Here is a 12,264-nt window from a genome sequence, read left to right on the forward strand (position 1 = left end):
TTAAGACCAACATATGAATTCATATGTACTACAAAAACCCATGCCTCCACTAAGCCTAAATTTGCTAGCATATTACCCATGTTGCTCTGGCTGATACGAGGAAGCATAGTTTCATTGTGAGTAATTTTAGCTCCCACATTTCTGAGAACATCCTCTCATACAGAAACTCCATTTCTACCATGGTCACCATCGGCGTACACAGCTAAACCTTGTCTCCATCCATAATAGCCCACTTGAGCAACAGTTGGAGACATTTGAGAAAAATCATTGTGAGCCATCTTGATAAAATATGACTACTCATGTGATGTGAGAGTAGGATCAGTAGCTGCAAATGACAAAAGTTTTATTTGGAGTTCCTTTGCCAGATGTGAAGCTTAGAATGCATTACTGTGATGCTATAACAGTTGTAGGTGATCTAATTTATATTTATTGCATCATGTATGGGGGTACGTATCATTTTTCCAAACAATAACCAGACTTTCATGATGGACCACTATAATTGTTTTTTTAGTTTGATTATATAATTTTTCAATTTGGTAACATGCAAGTCCTAAAGATGTAAATGACAATATGTAGAACCCGAGTTATCAGATTTTGTTATGGACCTAGGAATTCTTGGTTCAATTCTCTCAAAAGTCGAGTCCTTGTCAAATTATGTCAGAAGTCTGCCACAAAGACTGAACTTTGCTGGGAATTCTCTGAGAGGAACCTAGGCAGAATTCAAATGAATTTTGGGCGACTTTGGTTTCTAGAAGAGGTACATAGATATTATCTTATACATGCATATTGATTCTGAACTATGCTATTTGAGATAATAGATCACCATCCATACAGAAGTGTAGGTAAGTTTAGAAGGTGGATTGGACAGCTTCTCAAGTTCTGTTTGGAGAGAATAGAAAAATCTGCTTCTATAATTGCTTTCAAATCAAACATAAATATAAAGGAGAAGCCACATAACCAACTACAAGTTGAGGGAACAGATTGGATTCAGCATTACATGAGTCAACAACCTGAGGTTATTAGTTTTCAAAAGTTTTCAAATTGTCTAAAAGAAAATTATTTCACACCTATAACTCTAAATTGTTTATCCTAGGAGTATTTTTTTAATCTTTTCTTATTTGTATACTCTTATCTCTTTTTCTCTCCATCAATTATAATAATCTCCATATCCTTTATTAACTCAAGACGATGATTTCATTTCTTTAGTAAGGCAACCGAATAGATGAATCGTGTACTAAACATATCTAGTTAATATTCTGATTTGATCTGAACTTACACAAAGCATCAAGATCTTACGATTTTTTAAAATTTCAATTTTCAGGTGCTTGTGTGAGTAAAATTAACAGGAGTAGATGAAATTTGTAATCGGATAGGACCATGACACCTTCAAGAAAAATATATAATAATTCAGGTAACTTAACCCTTCTTACTTTGGCTTTCTCTTAACCTATGTTATGATAAAAGAAAAGATTATGAAAGAATTTGATAAGAAGGTTTGAAACCATCAAGGTTTTGCTTTTGTTTTAACATTATGGATACGGGAAAGTCTTAAAATTCTGAGGCTTGTTTTTCGTTTTCTGATTGGGGCAACAATTTTTCCTAATCACGTGGTTCAAAATATTCACCACAATTAATTGTATGTCACCAAAAATATAGGATCCTCTACTCCGGGAGCTCCCTCAGCAATCTATGTAAAATATTCAAGTATGCATTTCTTTTATTTAAAATGTGACCCTGCTCCAGTTGAAGGGAATACAGACAGAGAAGAGAACAATAAATAGATGGGAAAATAAACTCTTTCATCTTTCAAATGATTTGATGTAGATAAACCATAGATATATAGAAATAGAATCCATAAATCGTGCCATGGGTTAGGGGCTCGTTAACTGAAACAAGACCGGACAACTTTGGGTTTTTTTTGACCGAAAAAGGGACTGAATAAAATACCATTTGTTTAGCACCTTTTTACTGATTCTCTAGCTAATATCGATTGTTAACAATGACAGCTCATAATTCTACACTACAATTTTTTCCCCATCTTTCAATAAATAGATAAAAGGGAAGGCAAGGTGGTGTTGTATGGTTATACAACCTTCATCATGCACCACCCTATTCTTGATGTGAATTATTTTAAAGTTTTCGACAGATTAAAAAAAAGACATTTTATTTGAGTTTTATATTTGAAAAATTTGTAGGGATACTAATATTTTGTTATTTTTCATGCGGTTGGTTTCTCCGTGATCATGGAAGGAGTGAAGTTCTCTACCAAGGTGATACTGGAAGTGCAAATATCATTTGTTGACAAAACACTTAAGTTAACAAGGTAGTAGCACTTTCTAATTTTCACACTATCACACCAAATTGAATGGTTTCAAATGATGATGATATTTCATAATTCTTGACTTGTTAGTTATCTTCAATACTATTAGTTATCTTCAACCCTTAAATGAACTTCTGAGTGCAATCTCCTTCACCGTGCATTCATTTTGTAACAAAACCTAGAAAGGATTAGGAACCACTGTCCGATTAAGCTTACTGATACAATTGGATCTGCAAGACTTGATTATCCTCTAAGTTTAATTTCTAGTTGGAATTCAACCACTAAGGACACCATGGTATATATCAAAGATGCATTCAAATAATAGTTTCTAGGAAACTTCAAGAGGAATGACTGTAATTAGACTTACTCATTCACAATGATAACAGTATTATTAACCCATGCCAAAATTAGGAAGTGCGCCATTTTCAATGTTTCTTCCACAAACAAACTTGCATCTCAGACAACCTGCATAGTCTTGTAAGATTTTCCATTCAAGAACGAGAACTGTGGATATATGACTTTCACTGTCAGAAAGTTTAATAGTGCTAAGAGAAACTAGTAGAATATTTTTGTCCAATGATCACAAGCCTATTTTTATGTTTTTAATATAATGTAAGTCCTTTAAAGTTTTAAACAACCTTAGTCTATAATTGTTTTGAGAGCTGTGGTTGTCAGAGTCTTAAAATGATCTAGACTGTGATGGTACAGTCAGTACTCCAAAAACATGTGAATTCATTTGTGAAACACTTAGAAAGGAAACTTTGAACCGTTTGAAATCTCATCCCAATTTCTATGCCTTAAGATATTACGTAGAGTTTCAGATTAACAAAAGAATACTGTGAATTACAAATACTAAGACTGACTAGAGCAACCCACTAGGGCATCAATTTTCTCCTCAAAGACTTAAGCTTTCTATCTGAAACAAATTTCAATAGAGAGGACATTTAATTTACTAAAAAACCTCAAAATTACAAACTTTTCCACTAGTAAACTTGGAAGTTCACAAATTCATCTTCATTCAAACCCTTAATGTGGAGGCTTTGTAAGTATTTTGAAAGGAATCATTCTTTCTTCCTTTATGTTCCACGGTCAGGATTGAAACTTGGACCAAAGTTAAAAATGTCTATGATTTTTAAGGTCAAGGTTGCTAGTAATTTGTCAAAAACTGTCAAAATTGCAGAAGTTGCAACATTACAACTTTGCAAAATGTACCGAAAAGGATGCAAATGAAAACCATTCGTCATTAGGTAGTTCTAACTGTCAAATGAAGTTTTAAAATATTTATAAGACCATGATTGTTTGAAATATGAAAGCAAAGACAAGCTGGGAAAAGGTATTGGCAAGAAGACATCGATCACCCACAACTGTTGTATAGATTATACAAATTTTGCAGAGAATGCAGATCCTTAATAGCTCATTAAATAGTGTCTTTCATAATATAATAGATATTTGAATATATTTTAATTTTATACCTTTCATACGAATCCACTCTTGTGCATTTCCAGGCTGTCCTTTGCAAGATATGGCCATTTTACTAATTGTAATTTCCAGATTTCTGTATAACAATCCAGTAGCAGCAAAATGTACAGCCTTATATGAATTCACCATGATGTAAAACTTATATGGTTGGAAACAGGAATGATTATCTTTCCAATTCAATTGGTTTGACTCATTTTCATTAAGTTTTGCATAAGTTATATCAATTTTGGTAGAAACAGTTAAATTCTGAATTGAACAGGCTAGTGAGCTTTTCAAAAAAAATTTCTCCGTTTCTAATTGGTAGGAACTCATAATTTTTTCTTTGTAGATACTTTTTTACATTCCCTTCAAGTTTCTCAAAGCATAAGGCTTTCGGATCAATGTTTGTTAATGTTTCAAGAAGGCCCTAGTAACTCTATGATACAATTCTAACTAGTAAAAACATGAATCAATGAGTTGTTTTTGGTTTTTGTTCATGAGTATAAGGTGACCTGCATTATATGGACTTGCAGAACTGTGTTACAATCATTTGGGATTGAGGTACCCTTCTCTTCACTAAAATGAAAATCCTCCTTGTACATCCTTAAGACTTACAACTATTAGTAAAATGGAATGAGTTGGAAAGAGGGCTTCTAATGCTTTGGTTGAATGCAACGAATTCTTATGGCATACAGATATATCAATCAATGAGAGTCAAACTACTAAAAATTATCCTTAAATCTGAAGAATTCCAATATTGATTAAATTAGAGATAAATATATGTAATCCTTATACCAAGGAGAATAACTAAATTAATTTCAACATGTAATCTTTAAAATAACTAAATCAATTTCAACATGTAATCCTTAGGTAACTTGGTTATATATCATATTATCTTTCTGCCCAGTATTAGGACAATCATGTGGAAACAAGAGAAAGTTGTAGGTCTAAACTTTGTCACAACCTCATTGCATTATCAATTTGGTTTTTTATCTAGGATCTAAAAGGCCTTTTTTTTTTTCTTGTTACACCAAATTAGTGAGAGAATATTGGGATTTTTGATTGTCCTAAAAGTGTCTTAGCCTTGTTTCTTGAATCGGTCAAAAAACTGCTAGAAGGCTATGTAAGAAGTTATTATTGGATGCTTGAGCAGTTAATGGTTTTGAATTCAAGTCAAATATTCTTTCATAGAAATCATTGTTTGTTGTCTGGAATTTCAAAACCCAACCATGCCATATGAAGTCATTTGGTTAAGTGCCTAAGGGCCCGTTTGGTGAGCAGAATAGGAATACGTATTCCAAAAATTTTGAATTCCTTGTTTGGATGCACCAAAATGGGATTGGAATACGAGGTAAAATAGGAATACGTATTCCAATTTTGGCCCAAAAAAGGGGTTTTGCAATTCCATCCAAATAGGTGGTATTGGAATACGTATTCCTATTCCATTTTTTTAAATTTCAGAAAACATAAATTTTTCGGGTCTGTGAATTCCCATCAAATATTGGCTGAACCAAATGGAGAACAGGAATACGTTCTATTCCATAATACATATTCCTAATCCGCTCACCAAATGGACCCTAAGTTTTTTGGAAAATGTATTTGCAAGTTATTACTGTTGCAATATATTATTTCTCATTTACAACAAATGAGTATGTTCATTTATAATTTATAGTTGCTTTTGAGCATCTGGATATTTCTAGTTTCATGTATACTTTGTGCCTTCAAATTATAGTAGGTTTTGAGCTTTAAAAATTGCAAGTGAATATCATTTATTATCTTTTGTTATAAATTTGAAATTTGCAAAATAAATATTTCTTCTCTTCTCTTTTCTCTATCTCATTCTATCATCAAGGAAAACTGAAAATGGAAAACAAAAAGGGGCTGCATACTACAGAATTTGAATCCCACATACACATTTTACATACATATCTAATAAATCTTTTTTTATAATAATGGTGGATAAAAATTAAAGTGCATATCAATTGATGGATATCCATACATGTTCCAAAGCGCCTGTTTTATCACAAGTCAGGAGTATGCTGGCAATGCTTGTTGAATCTAGCTTTACACCTACCAATTGCATTTTATTGAAAGTTTTAAAAGCTTTTTCAATAAATATTTTTTGTGATTTTTTCGCAATTGCTATTATCTGTCAAATCATTTATATCATAATATTTTTTGTGCATATATATGAGGAATTGGTCACGCATGATATTTTTGACCACTATGCTTTTAGAAAACATTCTCAATACGTTGAGCTTAAGAGTTAAACACTAGTTGTAATCATCATATATCATTCAACAGATTGAAAATGATTTTGGTAGGCCATTGAGGGGTTTGCCTAGATCAAGGAAGGTTATAATCCAACTACATGGATCTTGGAACTAATCTCTGGATTCTACAGATCAAGGAAGCTTATAGTCCAGTTACGTGGATGCTAGTAGTAACTTCTGGGTTCCACAAATCAAGGAAGGTTATTATCCAGCTATGTGAGTGCCAAAAGTAACTTTTATGTCAGAAGAGCGCCATCTAGGTGTCAACTATAAAAAATCTATAAAGAAGCAAAATTGTATAGGTTAGTAAATTTTCCTTATTGATCTATTCCTGTTGTTCCAAAAGATTTTACATTTTAGTTTCTATGTTGTTGTACATTTTGTTATCAAGGGAAAAATGTGGCCCTAGTAGATAGTTTGAGCAAGCCAGTTTCAGGCCCAAGAGAGCTTCATTTTGAGACTAACTACTCTCAACCCTTTGTAGCACAATGCATGGATTGCTCATGGAAGTAGCACTGCTCCTACTAGATAAACCCTCAATACACTGCAGTTAGACTCTTCTTCACATAAATTTATCTCATTAATGTCTGGTACCATATGTTAGAAATTTAGATCCAAAAGGTTGTTGTTTGGAATTCAAATTTCATCACTATTTCATTTTTTATACTTCAAACTATATTTTTAGATGTTGTAACTAACTATTAAAACATTTTGTTTCTTAGATATGTAAATTCTATATTTTTATTTGAGAAAACAAAGTTCTTCCATTGTTTTCTATCAAGATACTATACATATATCTTGAGTTTAGAAACAAAAAGTGAGTACTCTCGTGTCCAAATATAGAGATCGATTACAGTAGATGGAGTTTGTACCATGCATTATTCAATACGAAAAAAGAAGAACAATAATTATAGATCCATAAACTAGTCAATTTCAGTCATCATTAATGTACTAGTGAACTTAGTTGTTCAAGATGACTATTTGCCTGGATGATGTGTTCACTTGCTTAAACTGATTATTAGCCTCAAAGGTGAAAAAATTGTAGTTGGCCAATCAGGCCATTGGTTAACATAAATAAATTTTCTTTCAATGATGTCTCCATGCACAAAAAAAGATTATGTCAAAGAGGGATTCTTAACACATGATGCCTCAACCACAATTCATACATCACCATATTAAATGCATCATAGTCTAAAGGATGTGTGTGCCACTAGAAATATTTCCTTATATTAAGTATATTCTCCTTTAATTTTTGATACTCTTTTATGCTTATGTTGTGAAGTACATCCTTCAACAATGAAATGTCAAGAGTTATGACAATAAGAGAAAACAATTTCTAGTTGAGGACATCATTGAATGGAAGATCATAATGATTTACAATTATAATTGGTTTACACCCGTAAAATAGAGCATCTCCTATTCTTTCTATATTAACTTCAAGTCTGATAGAGGGCCACACCACCCTTACCCACTCACAACCAAGAAAGCAACAATACGGAGACCAAGAGAAATAAAAAAAATGCTCCACAAGCAATTTTATTATACTTGAAAATCCTTACAACACCCACAAGATGATATGATAGATATGACTTCTTCAAAAAGAAGTTTACAAATTCTTCAACATAAGAGAAATCCCAAATAAGAGCACACTAAGAGCTTCACCAAGAATTTCTACTTCAAGAGCTACACCTTTAGAGCTTTCACACCTTGAAGTCTTCACACCTTCTAGCTTCTACTTCTCAAACTTGATTAGAAATGCTCATATGCCTTGCTTAAATAGGCACTTACCACCCAATGCATGACTTATCCACAACCTTCTAGAATTCCACCTACACAATATCCACAATCTTCTAAAACTTCCATAACCTTCTAGAATTACAACTAAGCACCACCATGTGGCCCAATTAGAAAATTACATTTCCTTTATGGATCACAACAAATATTAAATACAAGATTTAAGAAACTTTCCACAAGCTTCTAAGATGCCACCTACACACCTCGATTAATGTAATGACAACTATTTTTCTTATTTTTCTATTTATGCCACTTATGCACTTCGAAAATAAAAATCCTCTTTTCCTTTCTTTTCTCTTTTTTTATTTTTTTATTATTTCCCCTCTAATTTTCGTCACTTTCTCTCTCCTCCACAATTTTTTTTTTTTTTTTTCTTTTAAATTTTAAATTTTACATTCAACATGTCTCCCCTTTATTTTGGATGCAAGATGCTCCTGCATCAAAGTCATTTCACATCAACATAGAATTTGCTTTTCAGTAGAGCTTTAGAATATGGGGTAGAGATCCTTCCAAAATGGATAAAAGTCTCTGAATCATTTTTCCATGTCCCTATGAGTTGAGCACAAATAATGGAGTTAATTTTCCCTGCAAGGAAAGCCAACTTACTCTTTTCCAAAGAGGTAGGGCCCTCTGAATTTCCTTGTCTTGGTCGGATCAGAGGGAGTGGAACACCCTTATGTGCTACATGACTTGAGACAAAGTAGTTTAAAGAACACTCTACTTGAGTTGCATTAAAGTTGACTTATTCTTTTTCCATTGTTGTCCTTCATGTTGAATGACAAGCGATGTAGAAATGGTCAACATCATTAGTTCTAGTCCAATATGGATAATTTTGAGTAATTTTGACAACATAAGCCCCGATGAAGTCTTGAATTCCACTAGCATTGACTTTTGGATCATGCCTCAACCATACAATGGAGAATGACAGAAAAAAAAGATCAACTTCTGTGAGATCATCTGTGATAAAATTACTTCGCATTAGAGCCCTCTTAAAGTAGCTTTTACTAGCATAATTTCTTGTTGGCTTGAAATTGACAGGTAGATTTTTTTTGTTTGCAAAATTGTCTTATGCTCCGTACGGGTATACATAAATTTTTAATTTCTTCTTCATCTCCTTATAATTATGGAATACATGTTCATTACCTGCCCCATTCTCCTCATTGCATCAACTTCTCTTCTCCAAGTTCATATGAGTCTTTTCCTTTATTTGCCTGCAACTATGGGCTGAAGTTTTCATTGCTTTTAGCATCTGAACTGTCAAAGAGCTTCAATTACTTTTTTTCTTTATCGAGGTTAGAATAATGAAAATAAGTATAAAACAAGAGCACGCCAATACTAGACACAACACAATACTCAGAACATAAGTAGTGTTTTGAATGAGTTCTGATGACCATGAAAGCTTTTGTTGTCTCTGAGAAGAACTAGATAACATTAGAAATAGTTTGTATCAGGCCTTTTTAATCTCCATCTACCTATTTAAGATTTCTCAAGACTCAATAATGTCATTTACAGGCTATGTTGAAGAAAATACGATTACAGGCTATGTTGAAGCAAACATGATTACAGGCAACATGATCCATTGGGCCTGGATTTCTTCAGAATTCATTGGAATATACGACACATCGGTTTTTCTTCTGACTCCTCAGAGTACCCAGAGCCAATTTTCCAAATGTCAAAGGTGCAGATTTAGACCAAAGAGCTTGCAGTAAATGTGCTATGTAAGTCCTATATTACCACTTATTGAGATTAAATTTGTTCCTTATACAATGTGTTTTGTTATTCTAATGTTGTATTCTTTCTATTGGAGAATGCAAATAAGTGTCCAAACATTTCTTTTATGAGAGGAGAAAACTCTTTGTTGTCCCTGACGGATTAAAATTAGGATTTTTGGCAGGTACTTGAAGTAAAATGTTATAATTTTGTTTTAATAAAGAGCTGAACGATGAGTTATTTTGAATGTCATGGGTTTAATATATACATTTGGTCTCTTCATGGGTTTGACGGTGACCAATTCATCTTTCGTGCAACCTGTAGTTTCTGTGGAAAGAATAGCTTCTATTTGGGAAAAGCTGCAGGGATGTATTTAGCCCTGCCATATGCCATTGCTCAGGTGTGTATCCTATAGTCACAATACCTTAAGTTGTTGAAAGGTGGCATTTAAATTCAGGATCCTCGATGACAATGATTTGAATTTTAAATTATGGAAGGTAGGGTGGTAAAATGTTTTTTCCTCGACCTTGAACAATGGCATATTATAGTTTTAATAGTTAGTGTTCTTCACAGTCCATTAGATTTGAAGGTACTTTTATAAAAGTTGTGTATGTAGCTTTCTTCAACTTATGGGCTGATGAAATAAGGTTTAACATAGTTCTTTTGAGAGTTCTATCTTATATATCGTTGTGGCCTAATGATATTAAAATGCATAGAGGGGCAATAGAATTTCCATACATACTGCTACAAGCAGTCATCTATGAAGTGATATTTTTTCCCATGGCCTCCTTTGAGTGGTCAATAGGGAAAGTATTGTGGTATTTATTCTTCATTTATCTTACCTTAATGTACTTCACATTCTTTGGGATAATGATAGCGGTAATATGATGAGAAGTGATGGGGCTTTTCAGGATTACACAGTCAAACTAATGAAAGAATGCTGAAACGTTCCAAGTTCCTTATTTATTCCCGTGGAACCTAATTGCTTCAAATAGGACAATCCACAAGCTTGACCCAACCAATGGTTCCCAATGACTTAGAATGATTATTTAAACCTATTATGATATAATCCAATAGGTTACAAAGTTATATTCACCCACCTTCTATACAAACCCCAAATTTGCTCTTCTAGGCCTAGTAGCCCTCTAGAGATTGTAATTGACCGTTCTCTCCAAAATTTTCCAAAAAACATGGAAAAATATATATTTTGTCATACCCTTTTGGAAGTACTACAACATATCAGAAACTTACACCTTGTTGTTTTGGACCAAACCCTTTTGTTTGCACACCTGCACATCCATGCTACACATTACTGTCTATGATTAAAATAATATATGTTATTGTCATCTGATTTACACTTTTTTTATTCTAATACATTGTGCTTTGCACTAAATCAAATGTAAGATCATTGCAATGGGATTTCCCACACTATAGCCCTATTCTGGGTTAGACACATGACTTGGATCAATGCTCTGTTGCTTCCTCTGAATACATTAATCAAGTACTTAAAAAATAACAATGTAAGTATAATTTGAGTTTTTCATTTTGGTTTTGTATGTGTCAGGGTTCGTCCTCTCAACTTGTTGGTGTGAACTGAAAGATCACTTTCTTTAAGAGTAGCATAAAGATAATATTGAATTCCTATGTCAACATTATGTTTTCTCATGACACTGAGACACTGGAGTTGAGTAATGTCCTCGATGATGGTGATGATAGAGAGGGCAAGCCTCATCTTGGACCTCATGGATGATGCTAACCAAGCAATGACAACAGCGACACGACATGCTGGTTAATGAGACATCTGGATGCTTTACTTCTGCATGTTGTTTGAAAAACATGATTACGGACATATGTTCGTGATTCACTCCAGAGCAGAACACTTTTCTTATGAGAATATTTTTTCATACCTATGAAAAGCATTCAAGAAGATCATCTTTTAGACTTTTATTGTTCAGAGGAGAGATGGAAACATTAAATCATGTAAAATTACCATCAGTGCAATAAGGAGACTAGTAGACTCTTTTCCTCAGTTCTGATCTCATAGCTAGCAAATTATTCGAGGATTTAAGGAAGTTCATGTTGTAATGGGAATCTGCCTCTACATATGGAGGAATTCAGAAGGCTCTTGTGCACTTGGAGTACCTCTATCCTTGAGGTAAAAATGTTGATAGATGAGATGCCTGCACAATTGGGAAACTGCAGTCAGTTGAGATCTTCTTTCTCAAAGATAATACTGGCAAGCACTGGAGCAGATATTAATAGGCTTGAGGGAACTCAATTATTGCAGAATGTGTTCAGTATTCAGCAGAATATAGATACTTCTTTGGAGTTATTGGAACCTTATTTGAATATTCTCTTCCCTTAGAGCACAGCATAATCTTCCTTGCTGGCCGACATCAGAAATAAAGGATCTTAAAGTGAGAGTTATTGGTGGATATCTTGATTCATACTTTGGAACATTGTCCTTCATGACGAGGCTATATGTGGTAGGATAGCTAAACAATTGAAAGGGCAACAAACAATGAGGCAGAAATGGAAGCATTAATAGAAGGGTTTTCATTGTGCAAAGATCTAGGAATAGAAAATTTAGAAATTGAAAGAGATTCTGAAATCATAATAAATGCAATCAAAACAAGAATGCTGAATTGGAATTTAAATTCAATGCTGGGAAGAACTCCAAATTTATTAGTGTTTTAAAGATTAAATCAC

At 33.3% G+C, this 12,264-nt stretch overlaps 1 pseudogene; it reads right to left on the reverse strand.

The window, feature by feature from the left end:
• Positions 1–7,171: 7,171 nt before the first annotated feature.
• LOC149553131 (putative glycosyltransferase At3g07620) lies at positions 7,172–9,239 on the reverse strand (annotated as a pseudogene).
• Positions 9,240–12,264: the final 3,025 nt, after the last annotated feature.

Source organism: Cupressus sempervirens, chromosome 6 (assembly GCF_028749045.1).
Source record: "Cupressus sempervirens isolate cs-2001-9-10 chromosome 6, ASM2874904v1, whole genome shotgun sequence".
NCBI classification, from domain to species: Eukaryota; Viridiplantae; Streptophyta; class Pinopsida; order Cupressales; family Cupressaceae; genus Cupressus; species Cupressus sempervirens.